The sequence below is a fragment of the Panthera onca genome, chromosome D3, assembly GCF_046562875.1.
Source record: "Panthera onca isolate mPanOnc1 chromosome D3, mPanOnc1 haplotype 2, whole genome shotgun sequence".
NCBI classification, from domain to species: domain Eukaryota; kingdom Metazoa; phylum Chordata; class Mammalia; order Carnivora; family Felidae; genus Panthera; species Panthera onca.
The window spans coordinates 11,209,609-11,226,229 of record NC_138350.1 but is presented as its reverse complement, the minus strand read 5'-3'; positions in this window follow the sequence as shown (position 1 = coordinate 11,226,229).

The following is a 16,621-nucleotide window of genomic DNA, read 5'->3' as shown; positions in this document are numbered from 1 at the left end:
TAATCTGCATCCATGTGACTTTGGGCAAGCGACTGTCCGAGGCTCCGTGTGTCCAGCTGGAGAAATGAGATTCAAAAGTTAGTACTCTCCCCCTAAGAGAATGGCAAGAATTGAATGGGCAATCCAGGCACACCGCTGGACCCGGGGTAAGTATTCAGCGCATGTTCGTCGTGTTATTACCAGAACTATTGGGGTTGTCCCTGAAGGGCTGCCCCCTTGAATCTCAGCATATTCATTTCGAACCAGCCCCACCCCAGGCAGACAGCAAGTAGATTCTTCCTCTCATGGGGTCTCTGGACGGTGTCCCATCCCAAGGGCCCAAGGTGCGGGGAAACTGTCACTAGATAGAATCTACATGAAATTCCTCCTCTGTTCCCTCCGAATGCGGGCATCTGCCAGTCTTTAAAAAGCCGAGGAAGTTCGGGTCATTCTGCCAAATGCCTTCACAGATATCGTGAGCTCTACCCAGAATTCATGGTGGCTTGGACGGTCCACCGGACCTCCGAAAAACCACTTAAAGGCAAATGTGTGCGCCTAGGAATTCTACCTCTCTGTTTCTCTCCTAGAGAACTACTTGCAAATGGTCGTGAAGAAGCACATTAAAAAAAAAAAAAAAAAAGATGGTCGCTGCCATCGTATTTGCAAGAGCACAAAACACGAGACGGCCTAAGTGCTCATCGGTGGGACACTGGTCAAGTTAATCACGGCATTGCCCACGCACGGGAAGACCTTTCAGCAGTTTAAAGAGGTGATCTGGGGAAGGCTCTCCAGGATATGTTGATAAGTGAGGGGAAAAAAAAAACCCAAACCAAATGGCACAGCAGTTGCATCCGTGTAAAAACACAATTTAAAAGCTTCCCCTTGTGCATTGCCTAGGTCTGTGCACCGATGCAGAGAGAAATGTCTTGAACAAAACTCAGCAAACCAGGAAGAACGGAGCTGAGTTAAGCTGGGATGGGAAGGAGAAAGGAAAGGAAAAGAACCTTCGCTGCCTGTCCTCACCTGAAATGATGGAATTTTTTTTTTTTGCCACAAGAATATATTATGCATTCCTATCGTCAACTGGAGAGTGAGGCACACACACACACACACACACACAGAGGGAAGGTTAACGCTCCAGCACGAAAGGACAGGATTTCAGTCAACTTCGGTAAGAATGAATAAATCCCAAGGGCCTCTCGAGAGGAGGCTGGAAATAAACTGGGGCCCGTTGGCAGACTGGAACCCTCTATGCTAATGGGAAGAAACAAACCCCAGCTACCCACAGCGCTGCTCTTTTTCTTGATCTGGGCACACGTTACACCGGTTTGTTTGTGAAACCACATTAAGCAGAACACTTAGGATTTGTGCGCTCTTCGGCAGGTATGCGACAGTCCGTAAAAGTTCAAGAAAAAAAATCAATACTCAAAAAAAAAAAAATGTTTTTTTCAAATATGACAGGAGGGAAAAAGCCCTTTATCTTTCTAGGAAAAAAAAAAAAAGAAAAAAGAACCCCGCCCCCATAAACCCGTCTTAACCATTTGTGAAGCCTTTGGCGCAAGTAAATAATCATTTATTTAATGAAGGGAGGAGCCCGTGCCTGTCATCACATTTTCAAAGGGAACCTTCACCCCCTGGAAGATTAAGAACAAAAGCTGTGCTATTTTGCAGGAGAGGAGGGCAAGGTGGGGGGAGGGCGGGGGAGGGGGGTGATTATTAAAAAAAAAAAAAAGAAAAAGAAGAAAAGAAAACTCCTTGGGAGAAATTTGCTTCCTGCCCTAAAGGTATCGGCCATGCAATGTCAGGCTAAACGCTGCTGCAAGTGGGAAAGGTCAGGATGAGTTCCTCGAACAACCAGCCACCCTTTCCAAGTTCTTGGCCAACCTTGCCTTCTGTCTTCAGACACTCACCTTTATGTGCTGCTGGGCGGGTGATTTATAGCTCTGCTCAGGCTTTGGGTAAAGGTTTCTGGGGAAGGTTCCCCCCCCCCGCCCCAGTTCGTTTGTAATTTAGGGGCATTTCTGGAATTCCCCGAGGCCAGTGGCTCCTGGCAGACAATGAATGTGGGTCGTTTCTAGAATAGATGCTCCCCAACATATGCGTTCCTGTGAAGAGAGACGCTTGGTCAAGGGAAGTGGCTTTGTCCCATAAATCACTGTGCATTTGGAATGTGTTGTCTCTCCTTATGAGATATGAGAGAGAGAGAGAGAGAGAGAGAGAGAGAGAGAGGCTGGGCTCACGTGCAGGGCACTCTCACAGGAAGGAACGCGTCAGGGGGAGGAGGTCAGCACTTGGGGGCTGTCTGGGACAGAGCAGCTTAAGGGGATCCCCACCCAGCCGTGGCAGGATGCCGCCAGGCCACGTGGTGGACCCATTTTCCACATCGGGGTGCTCTGTGTCTCTCCTCTGCTCCTCCCCTCCCCATCTGCTGTTTCCCTCTCTGAACAGTGTCGGGGAGAGCGGTTTACAGACTTGAGTTCAAGTCCCAGCTCTGGGTCTCGCCGGCTGTGTGCACCCTAAGCTCTCTGAGACCCAAGATGCCTCGTCCGTGAAACGGACGTGCTCCCGCCCGCCGCGTCGGGTTCTTCTGGGGACTCCCGGAGAAATTCAAGGAGCTCAAGTGTCTCCCACGGTGCATTCAGTTGGGCCTCAGTTCATAGTAATTACTAGTTTTTATACCTTTGTCTACGCCCGTGTCCTCAACAGGGAGGTGAGTTTGTTCCTCGGAGGTGTTTGCCAATGTCTGAAGGCATTTTTGGTTTTTTGTCCCCACTGGGGTGGCGCTACTAACATCCGGTAGGGAGAGGCCAAGGATGCTGGTCAGCACCCCACCGTGCACAGGACAGCCCCCACCAGCACGTTTCAACAGCGCTGAGGCCGAGCAGGCTCGTTCTTTTGTCTGTACGTCCTCCTCCCTGGCATTCCCGTACTATGCTTGGGGTCCTCATTCCCTTTCGCCTTCTGATGACACTGGGGAGCAGTTATTGGTCACATCTCCATGCTCATTAGAAATGGGTCCAAACCCTGGCATTGCCCCCCTACTGGCTGTGTGCCCTCGGATGAGTTACTTGACCTCTCTGAGCCTCGGTGTCCTCATCTCTGAAATCAAAGGCCGGTTTTGAGGGTACGGATGAGCAGGCACAGGAAGGAGAGCCCCGAGGACCACTTCAAAAACAATTGTGCATTTTCACCATCCCAACAGCCTCAGGAAGACCATGAAGTTCTCGAAGCCGGGGGTCCACAGCGGGCTCCTTTCTGTGCCCTGCGTAAGTGCAGGAAAATGGTTTTGTTTCCTCTCTCGTCTCTCCTGATGGTCTCAACGGGTCCCCTTCCTTTTGCTTTAATTCCTCGCTTTTCTTCCCCCCTTTTATTTCTTCTCTTTTTTTTTCCAGCTCACCCTCAGGCGGGAACGGAGGGGCCCAAGCCCTCTCTGCTGTGGTTACCCAGGCGCAATTTCAAAGCCTACTTCTGAACACAACGTGACCTGTTTCCAGGGGATGGTTTGCTTGTCTGGTTTCTTTCTCTTTCACCCCCTGGCTCTGGTTATTAAACTTCGGTTCCTGTGAGAGGAAGGGGTGAACTTTGAAAAGCTCCGGAATAAAATGCTCCTCGGGGCCTTCTTATCACTTCCCCCTCACCCCCTGCCTTTCCTCCTTTGGTGGCAAGAGTTGGGGATCGCAGACCCCCGGGCGGGCCGCCCTCCTCGCTTCTCTGAGTCCCGATGGCCCTGGTCTTATCAAGCAGTCCCTCCTGCCCCACGCATCTGAGCACCACCTGGCCAGCCCTGCCCGTGGGACCAGAGTGGGGAGTGAGTCTCCCACCCTGGGCGTGTGCTCCTGCCTCGCTCCCCGACCCCTACCGCCACCAGCAAGAACCTCCACCCTCTCGGGGGCTCTGTGGTAAACCAGTCCCTTGTAAGTCAAGGAAGAGAGCCCCACTCCACCTTGACCGGGCGTGCTCTATGCACCGACATATTGCTAAGTGTTTTTCCAGGCACGATCGCATTCAACCCTCGCACCCAACCCAAGGCCTTGGCTGTTTCATTGTTCCCGTATTAAAGATGATGAAGTCCAAGCTCATGGAGATAAACGGACTTGCCCCAAGTCACAGGTTCACCTGGTGGCAGAGCTGGGATTCGAACCCAGGCTTCTCGGATGCCAGAGCTCCCGTGACTGACTGGTCCCAGTTTGCCTGGGCCTCGCCTGGTTTTAGTGCTACAAGGGCAGAGCCCTGGGAAAGCCCTCAGGCCTGGGAGACCCATCATGGCCTGTCATCAGAGGAAGCAATGAGGCCAACCCTGATACTACAAATTCTGAACGGCTTTGAAGAACAAGATTTCCCCCTTCTCTTTCCTTCCTTTCCCTTTCCTGCATGGTCGACTGCAGAAGGGGCTGGGCTGGCAGCACTTTTTTTTTTTTTTGGTCTGACGATCCAGGGTTGCTGAAGACTGACGATGTCTGAGATGCACAGGACCTGGCTTACTCCTCGGTGGGCTTAGCGTCTCCCCAGAACCTTCTCTAGCCCCTCCCTGGCGGTCTCTCGACCTATAATCGTGTTTCATAGATCATCCTCCATTTTCCAAAATGTCACCTTACGTTGGGAACAACGGACTCATTTGATGGGATCCAGCCATAGAATACACGCAGAATTCAGTCTGGCACGTATGGCTCTCCAGGATGCCTTCCAACCTTCCTTATCTGTGCCAGGATCTCCAAATACATTTCCTCTTCCTCCTGGTCGGCACCTAGGCTACCTCTCCCAGACGTGAGCACCACAAGATGGGAGAAACCTGGTTCCAGAATCACCTCTTGGAACTGAGGTGCCTGTTGCTTGACTCTGGTCCCCAACGTCTCTATTCTAGTCCAACGAATTTGCATACATCCTCTCTCCCCCATCCCTGCTTGTGTGTCCTCGGTCTGGAACAGTCTGAGTTATTTCCTCCCTATTTTAAGCTATGTTCGTCTTTAAAGCCTAAGTCCCATCTCTTTGGTGAAACATTCCCACAGGCTTCAAGAGACCCATAGTATCAGGGCGCCTGGGTGAGTCAGTTGGTTAAGCGTCTGACTTTGGCTCAGATCATGATCTTGTGGACCATGAGGTTGAGCCACGTGTTGAGTTGAGCTTGAGTTGAGTTTGAGTTGAGTTGAGCCATGAGTTGAGTTTGTGCTCTGTGCTGACAGCTCAGAGCCTGGATCCTGCTTCGGATTCTGTGTCTCCCTCTCTCTCTGCCCCTCCCCTGCTTGCACTCTGTCTCTCAAAAATAAATAAACATTAAAAAATGTTTTTAAAAAAGAGACCCATAGTATCTCTTGCCCTCCTTCATTCATTCATTCACTCATTCTCTTAATATATTTTGTGAGCATTTTCATGAATGTCAGGGACTCTGTTGAGCACTCAGGAGAGGAAAACTCCCAGGCCACACTCCATCCTAAAGCGTGGTAAGACAAATAGAACAAAAACTAGACATCACAACCCATTGTAATCAATGTCCCATAAGGCTGTGGGAACACAGATAGGGATCAATGATCCAGTTTGGGAAGGGCGGTATTCAATAAATAACAGCCATTGTTGTTTTACCAGACCTGGGTTTTATTCTGATAAGCCTCAAAAAGATGGCAGGACAATCGATAGCCTTCTGGGTGGCCCGCCTTGCTATGGAGTCTCTCTTTTTCACCTCATTTTTTATCCTGTGCTACTCAACCGTGCCAGTGTGTCGTAATCATGTCAGCCACTGGGGGGAAAAATGGCTCAGAGAAGAATGGCCTTAAAAATAATGGACACGAGGCCTATTACGAAGTCAACGTTGGCCATGGGGGGCAGAGGAAGGAACCTGACATTGATCGAGTGATCACTATGTGCCAAACTCACCGTCCCATTTTAAAAGACTTAACCATCATGACAACCGTATGAATTGGGTATTATTTATGTGTTTATTTTATCGGTGAGGCGGTGAAGTTTCAGGGAGGCGGAATACTTGCTAAGTTCACGTACCAAGGAAGGGATAGAGCCCCTGACTCCAGAAACCCAGTTGTCAACCACAGCGCTGGCATTCGTTCAGGGTCCCCGCAGGAGAGAGAAGTCTCACTCCACTGGAAGAATGGAGGAAAGTGTAACAAGGGGCCATTTGCAGAAGCATCAGCAGAGTTCAAGGGAGCTAATGAGCCTAGTGAAATACCCCGAGACTGGCAAAATAGCCTGAAGTGTTCTCCACCATAGGGCAGAAGAGGTAAGCATGGCGAGGGAGAAATTACCAGAAGGTGAAAGGAGCTGTAGGTGCAAGAAAAGACCTCCAGACAGGAGACGTGGCCTTGGTACAGGGACTGGGTCATTGCCAAACCCAGGCCCCACAGGAAAGGATGGAGAGGTTAAATACCCCCACCTCTCTCTCCTCCATCCCTTTATATCTCTTGCAGAGGCCTCCCATTCGTCCAACCCAACTGGAATCCCAAAGGCAAGGGGGTCAGTTGATGCTAACCATCCAGGTCAGCCTTCCAGGGCAGAAGTCAGTGTAGAGGGCTGGGCTGGCAGGGTGAGCCAGAACATCCAGCATAATGATCTATTATTTCTCCCATGCAGCTAATTTATTTATTTATTTATTTAAAAAAAATTTTTTTTAACGTTTATTTATTTTTGAGACAGAGAGAGACAGAGCATGAACGGGGGAGGGGCAGAGAGAGAGCGAGACACAGAATCGGAAGCAGGCTCCAGGCTCCGAGCCATCAGCCCAGAGCCCGACGCAGGGCTCGAACTCACGGACCGCGAGATCGTGACCTGAGCCGAAGTCGGACGCTCAACCGACTGAGCCACCCAGGCGCCCCATCATGCAGCTAATTTAAATGATGGTAGATGGGTTGTGTACTTTCCAATAACCTTTGTTGTTTTTTTGTACTGTATTCATGCAACTGTATTTTAGTGGGAATAAAAGCATGAGCGAACGTAACAACGTTGTGACCACAGACCATCAATTTCTGCAGCTGAAGGATTCTGGGAGCAGATCCCTCTGGAAAATATGACCTCGAGCCAATGTGGTTATGGTGGAACCAACCCAACTTCCTCAGGCAGAAGGAGTTTCATTAAAGTCTTTGTAACTCTAAGCTCCCTCATCTCTTGGACAGATTTAAAAATCCGCTCATCACTGTGGGGACTGATGGTACCAAGCACAAGCGTCGCTGATTAAATTAAACAGAAGCAAACTCCGTGGGATTAAAGGAGACAGCGGCACACCCAACATGGCGTCCCCAGGAAGGAGAGAAGGAAGCAAAGCCAGGCAGCCCACGAAGATCTGAAGACAAGGGCCTTAGGGAGAGCCAGAGCCTTCAGCAGAAAAAAAAAAAAAAAAAGGAAAAGCAGGGACAGAACCAGAAAAAAGAAAAAGAAAAAGAAACACAACACAAAACCACCCATTTCTGATTTCCTGAGCTTTCAATATGGGGATCATTAACAGGAGCATTCTGGCTAATCTTAATTGCTGGGGCTGAGAAAGGGAATTGCCAGGGTAATCAGAGCCCAAAGCATCCAGGGCTTTATAGATTAAAGCGAAGTTATCTCCTAATCCCATCAAAACGTCATAATCTCGTGTCACAGCGGCATCTAAACACAGCTGATTGAGATGCCATGAGTGCCGAATCTGGGATCCATCATAGCGCTGCCGTCCGGAAAGCAAATAACCCCAAATGAGAAGATTGGATTTAGTGTGGTCTGGAGATATTTACTACAAAGGCCTGAGCACCAGCTCCGTCTCTCCCTCGGGCTTTGCAGGGGGAAAACGCTAGTGTCCCCAGATGCATTCTTCTTGAGGGAAATTTTCCCCAAATGGAAATAGATTCATCGTGCGTGCTGATGGTAAAATTAATCTGTGACCGCTGTTAAAAACAAAAAAAATGCAGACGAGACGGAGAAATACGGGGAAGTGAGGAGAAATCATGCGATCTCACCAGCCCGGGGAACTTTTGTTATTTGGCTGTGTTATCTTTCCGTCTCTCTCTGCTTTTCTTTCTACCCCTCCCCCCCCCCCACCTCTACCTTCTAGGTCTCACCCTGTCCTCGCCTCCTTTGCATTCTTCCCTTCCACTCCTAAGACAGTTCCCTTTGGCCGAACCCAAGCTCCCAGGGCCGAACGTGGCTAACTCACAACTTGGGCGTCTCTAACGGTTCAGTATAACCCACCAGTGTCTATTGACCAGCATCTCTGAGTTCCATTCCGGATCCCACAGAGAGAGGCAGCTAGCTGCATTCGGGTCATTGGCATCATATTTATCTCTCTCTCTCTTTTTTTTTTTAATTCTTTTTAAAAAAAGTTTATTTATTTTTAGAGAGAGAGAGAGTGAGCGCACACAAGCAGGGGAGGGGCAGAGAGAGAGGGAGAGAGCGAATCCCAAGCAGGTTCCGCACTGTCAGCAAGGAGCCCGGGGTGGGGCTCGAACCCATGAACCGTGAGATCGTGACCTGAACTGAAACCAAGAGTTGGATCCTCAACCGACTGAGGCACCCAGGCGCCCTCCTTTCCCTCTTCTGTTCTTCCTCCTCATGTTATACCTCCTGGACTTTCTTTCTTTCTCTGCCTCTCTCCTTTTCTTTTTCCTTCCATTTTGTTCTTTTATTTCTTTTCTCATTTGAATGCTCTCAAGAGCATCCCTTTGTGGATCCGTTCTTCTGACATCAGGAGGTGCTCATAAAGTAGGCAAAACCCTGGGGCGCCTGGGTGGCTCAGTCGGTTGAGCATCCGACTTCGGCTCAGGTCATGATCTCGCGGTCCGTGAGTTCGAGCCCCGCATCGGGCTCTGTGCTGACAGCTCGGAGCCTGGAGCCTGCTTCGGATTCTGTGTCTCCCCCTCTCTCTCTGCCCCTCCCCCACTCATGCTCTGTCTCTCTCTCTCCTTCAAAAATAAATAAACATTAAAAACATTTTAAAAAGTAGGCAAAACCCAATTCCAAGGGTGCACAGAGAATCCAATCAACCTGCCTCTCCCCGTGAGACCCAACTTTCCAGGTGCTGAGTTGAAGCCCAGCCTGTGACACTCTCTATGTCTTTGCCTGGGCTCTCCACCTCCAACAGATGAGTCTCCTGTCGGTAAAACGGGGTGAAAAAGTCCACTCCCTTGCTTGATGTCAGGAACCTTCTGAGTGAGATGATGCGTGGCTGCCCCCCAGCATTCGGAAGACATAATGCCAAAGCGATGCTTGGCTTATTCCGGATAGATCCAGGAGGAACAGGCAGCAGTGGTGGGACAAAGTTACAGGAAGAAGGACTTTGACTCAATGCAAAGGAAACACTTCCCACAAATGTCCGACAACGGGCTGGGTTGTGTCGGGAGAGACTAAGCTCTCTCTCACCCAAGTATCGAAGACAAGGCACACGAGCCCATGTTCTTGGATGTTTCAAAGGGAATTGGAGGCGCTGTGGACAAGCGTTGACTTCTGACTCCCATTTCAGATCTCTGCCTCTTGGTGTCTCCGAGCTTTTGGTTCTCCAACTCACGTGCCTTATCTCTACGTAACCAACGCTTAACTTCACAGAACTATGGGTGGTGGGGTGGAGGGGGCGGTGGGGGGGGGGGGCGGTGGGAGGCAGAGGCTGATCTAGAAGTGAAAATGTCTGACTTTGGAAACATTCCTTATGGCCACAGTAAGGAAATTGCATCACTCTTCCTGGGTTTTGTTTGCTCAGATTGACAAGAGGAGAACTTGCACTACTCTGCCCCCCACCCCACCCATACTATCCAAGGAAGGTGGGAGAACGTTCTGGGAGTGAGGGGTTGGCTGACCGTTGTGGTGAGTGTAGGTGTACATGCTTGGGGGCAGGTCCGCTACGGGGAGGGAGAAGGCATTTGAGTCTCCACCAGAGGAAAGGCGGAAGGGAGGAAAAAGGAGCCTCGAAGCACACTGACAAAGGACGAAGGATTGGCACCGATGGGAGGACCAATTTGAGAGAGGACGTGCCTGATGGGAAGATTTCGGTCGTTTTTTGGGAGTTGATATAAACGCCCTCCTCCTTTTGCCCTGTGGGACCTTCAGTAAAATCTCCGCGGCTCACAGATGCTTTTGTTGCAGGTGGCCATGTTCCGCATCGATCTTGGCGTCGGATAAAACAGAGAGACCATCTGGGGCACGCTGACTTCTGCGTTCCATCTGTCAAAGGAGGAAAGTAGCCGGTGTCTCACTGAGAGGTCGTGAAAAGCAATTGCAGACATCTAACACACGGCAGGGCCCCGGTGAGAGCTCCTTGGATCTACAAGTTCCCCCCCGGAACATGAAGGCTATCTTTTTCCAGACCAGTTGTATTTTTCCCTCTGAGAAATGATCAGGCATTTCGGGTTTTGTGAGCATCGGGTTTCACGTTTACTTTGGCCTGGAGAGTCGGTGAGGAATGGCCCCTGCATCCTGGGGAGCTCTCTGTTACCTCTCTCGATCTTTTTTTCCCCTAGCCTATCACACGAAGGCCTCAAGCTAATCTTGGCCACTTGCTCGTTTCACCGCCTGAAATCCAAGCCCTCTGGAGCATTTTCTCAAAGGAGAGAAGCGCTAATGAAGCCATTGGATGGAAATGTCCAGCCCCGAGAGGCCGTTTTTTGGAAGACAAGGAGACCCTGAAGTCTTCACGGGGATGGTTTTATCCCCCTTATTTCCAGAAACCCTGCGGTATCTCAGAAGGTAGCTTTCTCTCTGATTGTGTTTCTGGGGCAATACATGGTAGATAGACTAATTGGCGAGTAAGACATGTTTCCCTATTCTAGGGCATTCTGCTGTGGGAATGATTTTAACAGACCAGTTTGGAGGCCCTGATCATGTTGAGGACCCAAGGCTTCCTTTCAATGGGATATATATATATATATATATATATATATATATATATATATATATTGGAGGGTCCCATGGATAAAGCGATGGCAAAAGCTTACTTAGGCTACTCCCTTCTGCTGCCTTCACCCATGGCTGAAAGATGTGGACCCCTTGGGTCAGGGGAAAGTACAGGTCACCAAGAAATAGGGTAGGAAGCCATCACCTTCCTTCTTCTAACACTTGGTGTGGAAAGCATTGGTCTCACATTAACTTGAAAAGCAGACCATGTCGTTAGCTGGGGTGAAGATACGGTGGGAACGCGGGGTGGGGGGTGTGTGGGGGGGCTTGTCGGTTATGAGTACATTACCCGTGAGTTACTGTTGTCTTCCTTCTCATTCCCAAACACAGCAGAGCTCTCTGCTTGAGATTGCCGGCCTCACAGGCTATCATGACCTCCAAGGTATCTTTGCGCCAATAGGTGGGCGGATTCTTGACTAAACACCCTAGAAGACCTGGCTTGGTGAGTGCTTGGGAAGTTCTTTGCATGGCGTTTGGAAATCTAGGGTTTGGGAGGTAGAAAGCCAATCGGAAAGGGAAGAGCAGCCCCAAGAAGCTTCTGTCTCTACTGGCTGCCACTGGGGACCTGAACGTTTGGCTACAAAACAACACAGGAATCTGCTCAGCGTGGAGATCAGTGTGTTAGGTACAAAAAACAAACCAAAACCAAAAAACAATTGTAAGGGCGCCTGGGTGGCTCAGTCAGTTAAGCGTCCGACTCTTGGATTCATCTCGGGTCATGATCTCACGGTTCGTGAGTTCGAGCCCCGCATCGGGCTCTGTGCTGAGAGTGCACAGCCTGCTTGGGATTCTCTCTCCCTCTCTCTCTCTGCCCCTCTCACTCTCTCTCTCTCAGAATAAATACACTTAAAAACACAGTTATAAATAATGATAAAAAATATTAAATACTAACATAATAAAAACACATCATTACTAGCAATAATAATATCAAGAATTGTTCTTTATAATCATATCTGTAGACTATTTAACATATGCCTGGATTTGACTATGATAAAAATATCTGATAGTAGATAGTGAGCACGGGCCGTGTTCCAGAACTGTCCTCAGACCTTCACATATATGAAATCATTTCCATGCAATTCCATAAGGCAGGTACAAGTGATGTCTTCATTTTGTTTTTGAATAAACCCTCTTGCCCCCTGATCTATGCCGCCGTCTTATCATGTACTAACCTGCTGCGTAAAGTCGATTTCTGGGCTCACTCTTTTGTCCCTTCGAGCACATTCTGCGGACTCTTCGGCCAATGCATACAATTTGATGATTGTACCTCGATAGCATGAGTATCAAGAAAGGCAAATACTTTCACCTTTGGAAAGAAATTAATGGCCAATCCCATGCATTTAGCCATCTAGATGGTCTTGCGAACAAGGTACCTTGGCATTGTCCCATCCTTAACCTGCGTCTCACCAAAGCATCGCACTGTACCTTAAGCAGCCTGGAAGAAATGACATATTTTACAAGGTTGACTCGCTTCATTTGAGCCTATTTTTTAATGTGTCCATTAAGAAGGTTTGGTAGTTTTCTGCATGTGGGTCGGATACGTGTTCTATTATGGTTTTCTCTAGGCGTTTTATGAAAATTGTTGCTATTTTGGCTGAATCTTTTTTACTTTCCTAACCGCTGTTTGCGGCTGTTTAAGAAGCTATTGATTTGTGAATGTTTAATTCGGTATCTGGCAACACGACTGAGCTCTGTATTGGGTTTTGATGTTTTTTAATGGTTTCCTTTATGTTTTCAAAGGTAGAATATTGTCATCTGCAACTGATATTTTCCTCCTTTTCATGTCTATTTGTCTATTTTTTATTTTGGCTATATAAATTCTTACATAGCCTAGGCCTTTCAGGAAAAATGTTAAATGTTAATGGCGACGGTGAACATCATTGTCTTATTTAGATTCCAATAAAAATACTTGTAGTGAGTTACCATTAAATGACATCGCGGATGTGGTTTTGAGATAGATAATCATTAGAATGTTGTTGTTTTTTTTTAAAGCCATCTTTCCGTTCCAAGTTTTCTGAAAGGATTTTTGGTGAATGGATGTTTTGTTTTTTTTTTTTTTGCAATGGCCTTTTATGAATCTATTGGGGTTATTATACATTTCTACCTTGCCTGTTAAACAAGCTATTTTATATTGTATTCCTAAAACAAACTCTCCTTAGACATGACAGGTCATCCTTTTATTTATTTATTTATTTATTTTTATTTTTATTTTTTTTTTTTTTGACAGGTCATCCTTTTAATAGAGTATGTAATATAGTATTTAAATTAATTATTAATAAACTAAGTGTTAATAAATTAATTAATTAAATGAGGCTTTTGACATCCGTGATTCTAGGCGAGGTTGGTCAAAACTGACTTTTAATTTTTTTTTTTTTAACGTTTATTTATTTTTGAGACAGAGAGAGACAGAGCATGAACGGGGGAGGGGCAGAGAGAGAGGGAGACACAGAATCCGAAAGAGGCTCCAGGCTCTGAGCTGTCAGCACAGATCCCGACGCGGGGCTCGAACCCACAGACCGTGAGATCACGACCTGAGCCAAAGTCGGATGCTTAACCGACTGAGCCACCCAGGCGCCCCAAAACTGGCTTTTAAAATTGGCTGCTAAATCTCCCTTGGAGAGAATGTTTTTGAATATTGTTCTCCAAGAAACTTGTTCTATTTTAGCTCTCTGCTTCTCCAGCCAGTCTGATACTTCCCAGAATGTTAACCCTTTTGTTGAGACGGAAATTAGGGGTGTGTGTTTGTCCGGTATATTGTGTATTTTAAAAATAGTCTCATGCAAACCATATATCTGAGAGTTAGGATCCAGAATATATAAGGAACTCTTAGACCTCAACAGCATAAAGCCCAACTCAATTAAAAAATAGGCAGAGGAACGGAATAGACAGTCCTCCGGGGAAGACATTCAAATGCCCAGCGGGTACATGGGAAGGTACTCAACATCGCTAATCTTCAGGGAAATGGAAACCCTGAAAACCACAATGTGATATCGTCTCACCCCTCTGAGGATGGCTGTTACCAAAACAAGCAAAAGATAACAGGTGTTGGTGAGGATGCGGAGAAAAGGGACCCCTCGTGCACTGGTTGGTGGGAACGTAAATTGGTGTAGCCAACTGTGGAAAACAGTATGGAGGTTCCTCAAAAAAATTAAAAATAGAGTTACCGTATGATCCAGCAATCCCACTTTTGGGTGTATAACCAAAGAAATTGAAATCGGGATCTCAAAGAGACATCCTCATTTCCATGTCTACTGCACCATTATTCACTGTATCCAAGACCCGGAGGCGACCTAAATGTCCACGAGTGGATGCACGGATAAAGAATGTGTGATATTTGGGGCGCCCGGGCAGCTCAGTGGGTTGAGCGTCCGACTTCGCCTCGGGTCATGATCTCGTGTTCCATGGGTTCAAGACCTGCGTCGGGCTCTGGGCTGACGGCTCAGAGCCCGGAGCCTGCTTCAGATTCTGTGTCCCCTTCTCGCTCTGCCCGTCCCCCGCTCACACCCTGTCCCTCTCTCTCTCTCTCTCTCTCTCAAAACATAAATAAACATAAAAAAATTAAAAAAAAAAAGAATATGTGATATTTACATATATATTGGCATAGTATTCAGCCCCCCAAAAAGAAGAAAATCCTGCCGTTTGTGAACCTGGAGGACATTATACTAAGTGACACAAGCCAGGCACAGAAGCACAAATACTACCAGTACCACTTACCTGTGGAATCTAAAATAATCGAACTCATAAAAACAGAGAGTAGAATGGGAGTGGCCAAGGGCTGGGGGAGGGGACCCAGGGAGTGGTCGGTCAAAGGGTATTAAGCTTCAGTTGCACAAAATTAGGAAGTCCAGAGACCTACTGTAGAGTATAGCGCCTACAGTTCGCAATACTACATCGTATACTTAAATATTTATTTGCGAAGAGCATGGGAACTGCTCTCATCGCACACGCCTGCACACAAATAACAAAGAGGGCTGGAAGAAACTTTTGGAGGTGACAGCTATGTCTACGGCATAGATTCGGGTGGTGATGGCAAGGGTGTACATTTCAAATTCGTCAAGTTGCACACATCAGATACTTACAGTTTTTTGAATGTCAGTCATTCCTCGATAAAGTGACTTTGAAGACCCTCATGTCTCTATATCTTTCTTTCTCTTTTCGAATATTATTTACAGTTTCTCTGTTCTCTCAGCCGGATCTAGTTTGTAAATACCAACACGATCCAATGCTTAACAAATATCAACAACAGCTACGAAGGTTCCAGACACCATTCTTAAAACTTGACACGTAAGAACTTATTTGAAGTTCACAACAATACTAACAGCTAGGTGGTATTGTTTCCTCCAATTTACGGATGAGGACATAGAGACTCAGAGCGGTTAAGGGACTTGCACAAGGTCACCCAACCAACACGTGATGGAGCTGGAATCCAAGCCCATATTCCTTGACTAAAGAGCCTGGATACGTAGTGCCTGATACGCCACGAGTCAGTGAATATTTTCGAATTTAAACGTAGAGCAATTGATGTTGCTGAAAAGCGGAAGGAGAGCAAAATGATAAAGGAACTGTTAAATAGTTCGATGGCTTGCCTTCCCCCACTTTCAGGAGAGTTGATCCCGGGGACTTTCACATTCACTTCATTCATTCATCCATTCAACTTACTATTTGCTAAATATTTATCAGAACTTTGTTGTGCTTCTGGTAACGATCCGGGCACTCATCCGCGGGTTTGAGATGCATTAGATAAGCAAACAGGCAACAGTCCCTACCCTGGTGACCCTTACGTTTTAGCCATCAGGTTGGGAGCAGGGGGAGGAAGGAGATGGAAAAACTTCTTGCCAAAAAGTAGTGTAGAGCATGGCATTTGGGTGAATGGTTAGTTTTCTTCGATCCTGCTGTGCATATTTCCAGTTAGCTTTCTTGATTCCATAGCTGTTCTCATTCTACAAATATTTAAGTAACTATCATGTGCTGGTCCTTGGAGTAGGGGACCAAACAAGCCCCAGATGAGGGAGCCGAGGCTTGGGAAGTTTCCATGCGGCCAGTGTCCCACAGTGAGGAGGTGGGAGAGCCGGACAGCGCCCTCTTTTGTGTGAGTCTCAACAGCGAATTGAAAACCGGGTCCCACGGCTCCCACATAAGCACCCCGCACAGAGACAGAACCAACCCGAGTTTGCTGTGTCAGGGAACGATACAGTTCGCGCACTTCGGGGAGGTGAGCCCCGGGAACGTTTTACAGAAATGCAATCATCAAACGCTTCTCCGAGAACAGATGAAATTGACCTCATTGCCCACAGGAAGCAGGGACATTTTGCTGGTACCAGGAGACCTTTAAATAATGACGTGCACGCTCCAGGCTCTCTAAGATTGAAAGAGACAGGCATCCCAGCGGCTTTGGCTGGGCCTCACCTCCCCCTCCGGTCATCAAGGCAAACTCGGGCTGCAGACGGGACCCGCTGCCTTCAACACGGGCCTTGCATTAGATGCGTGTCAACAGAGATTAGCTCAGCCCCACACGCCGCCATTCGCCATTTGTTAGGCCACCTTCACCAACCCCGTAATCTAATCTCGGCTGGAACAGTGCCTCTTCCAGGTTAAATGCATTAAAGGAGCGGGGGGCGGGGGGCTGCTCAGGGCGCCGTGGCCTCTCTCTTTCTGACAAGCCTGACCCCACTCCAAACCCCTCTTCCCCAGAGACGCCAGGGGTCAGAACCTCCCCGGTGTGGAAGAGAGCACACTCGAACCGAAAGATGAGAGGATATTGGAAACATATTCCGCAGGCCTCCGT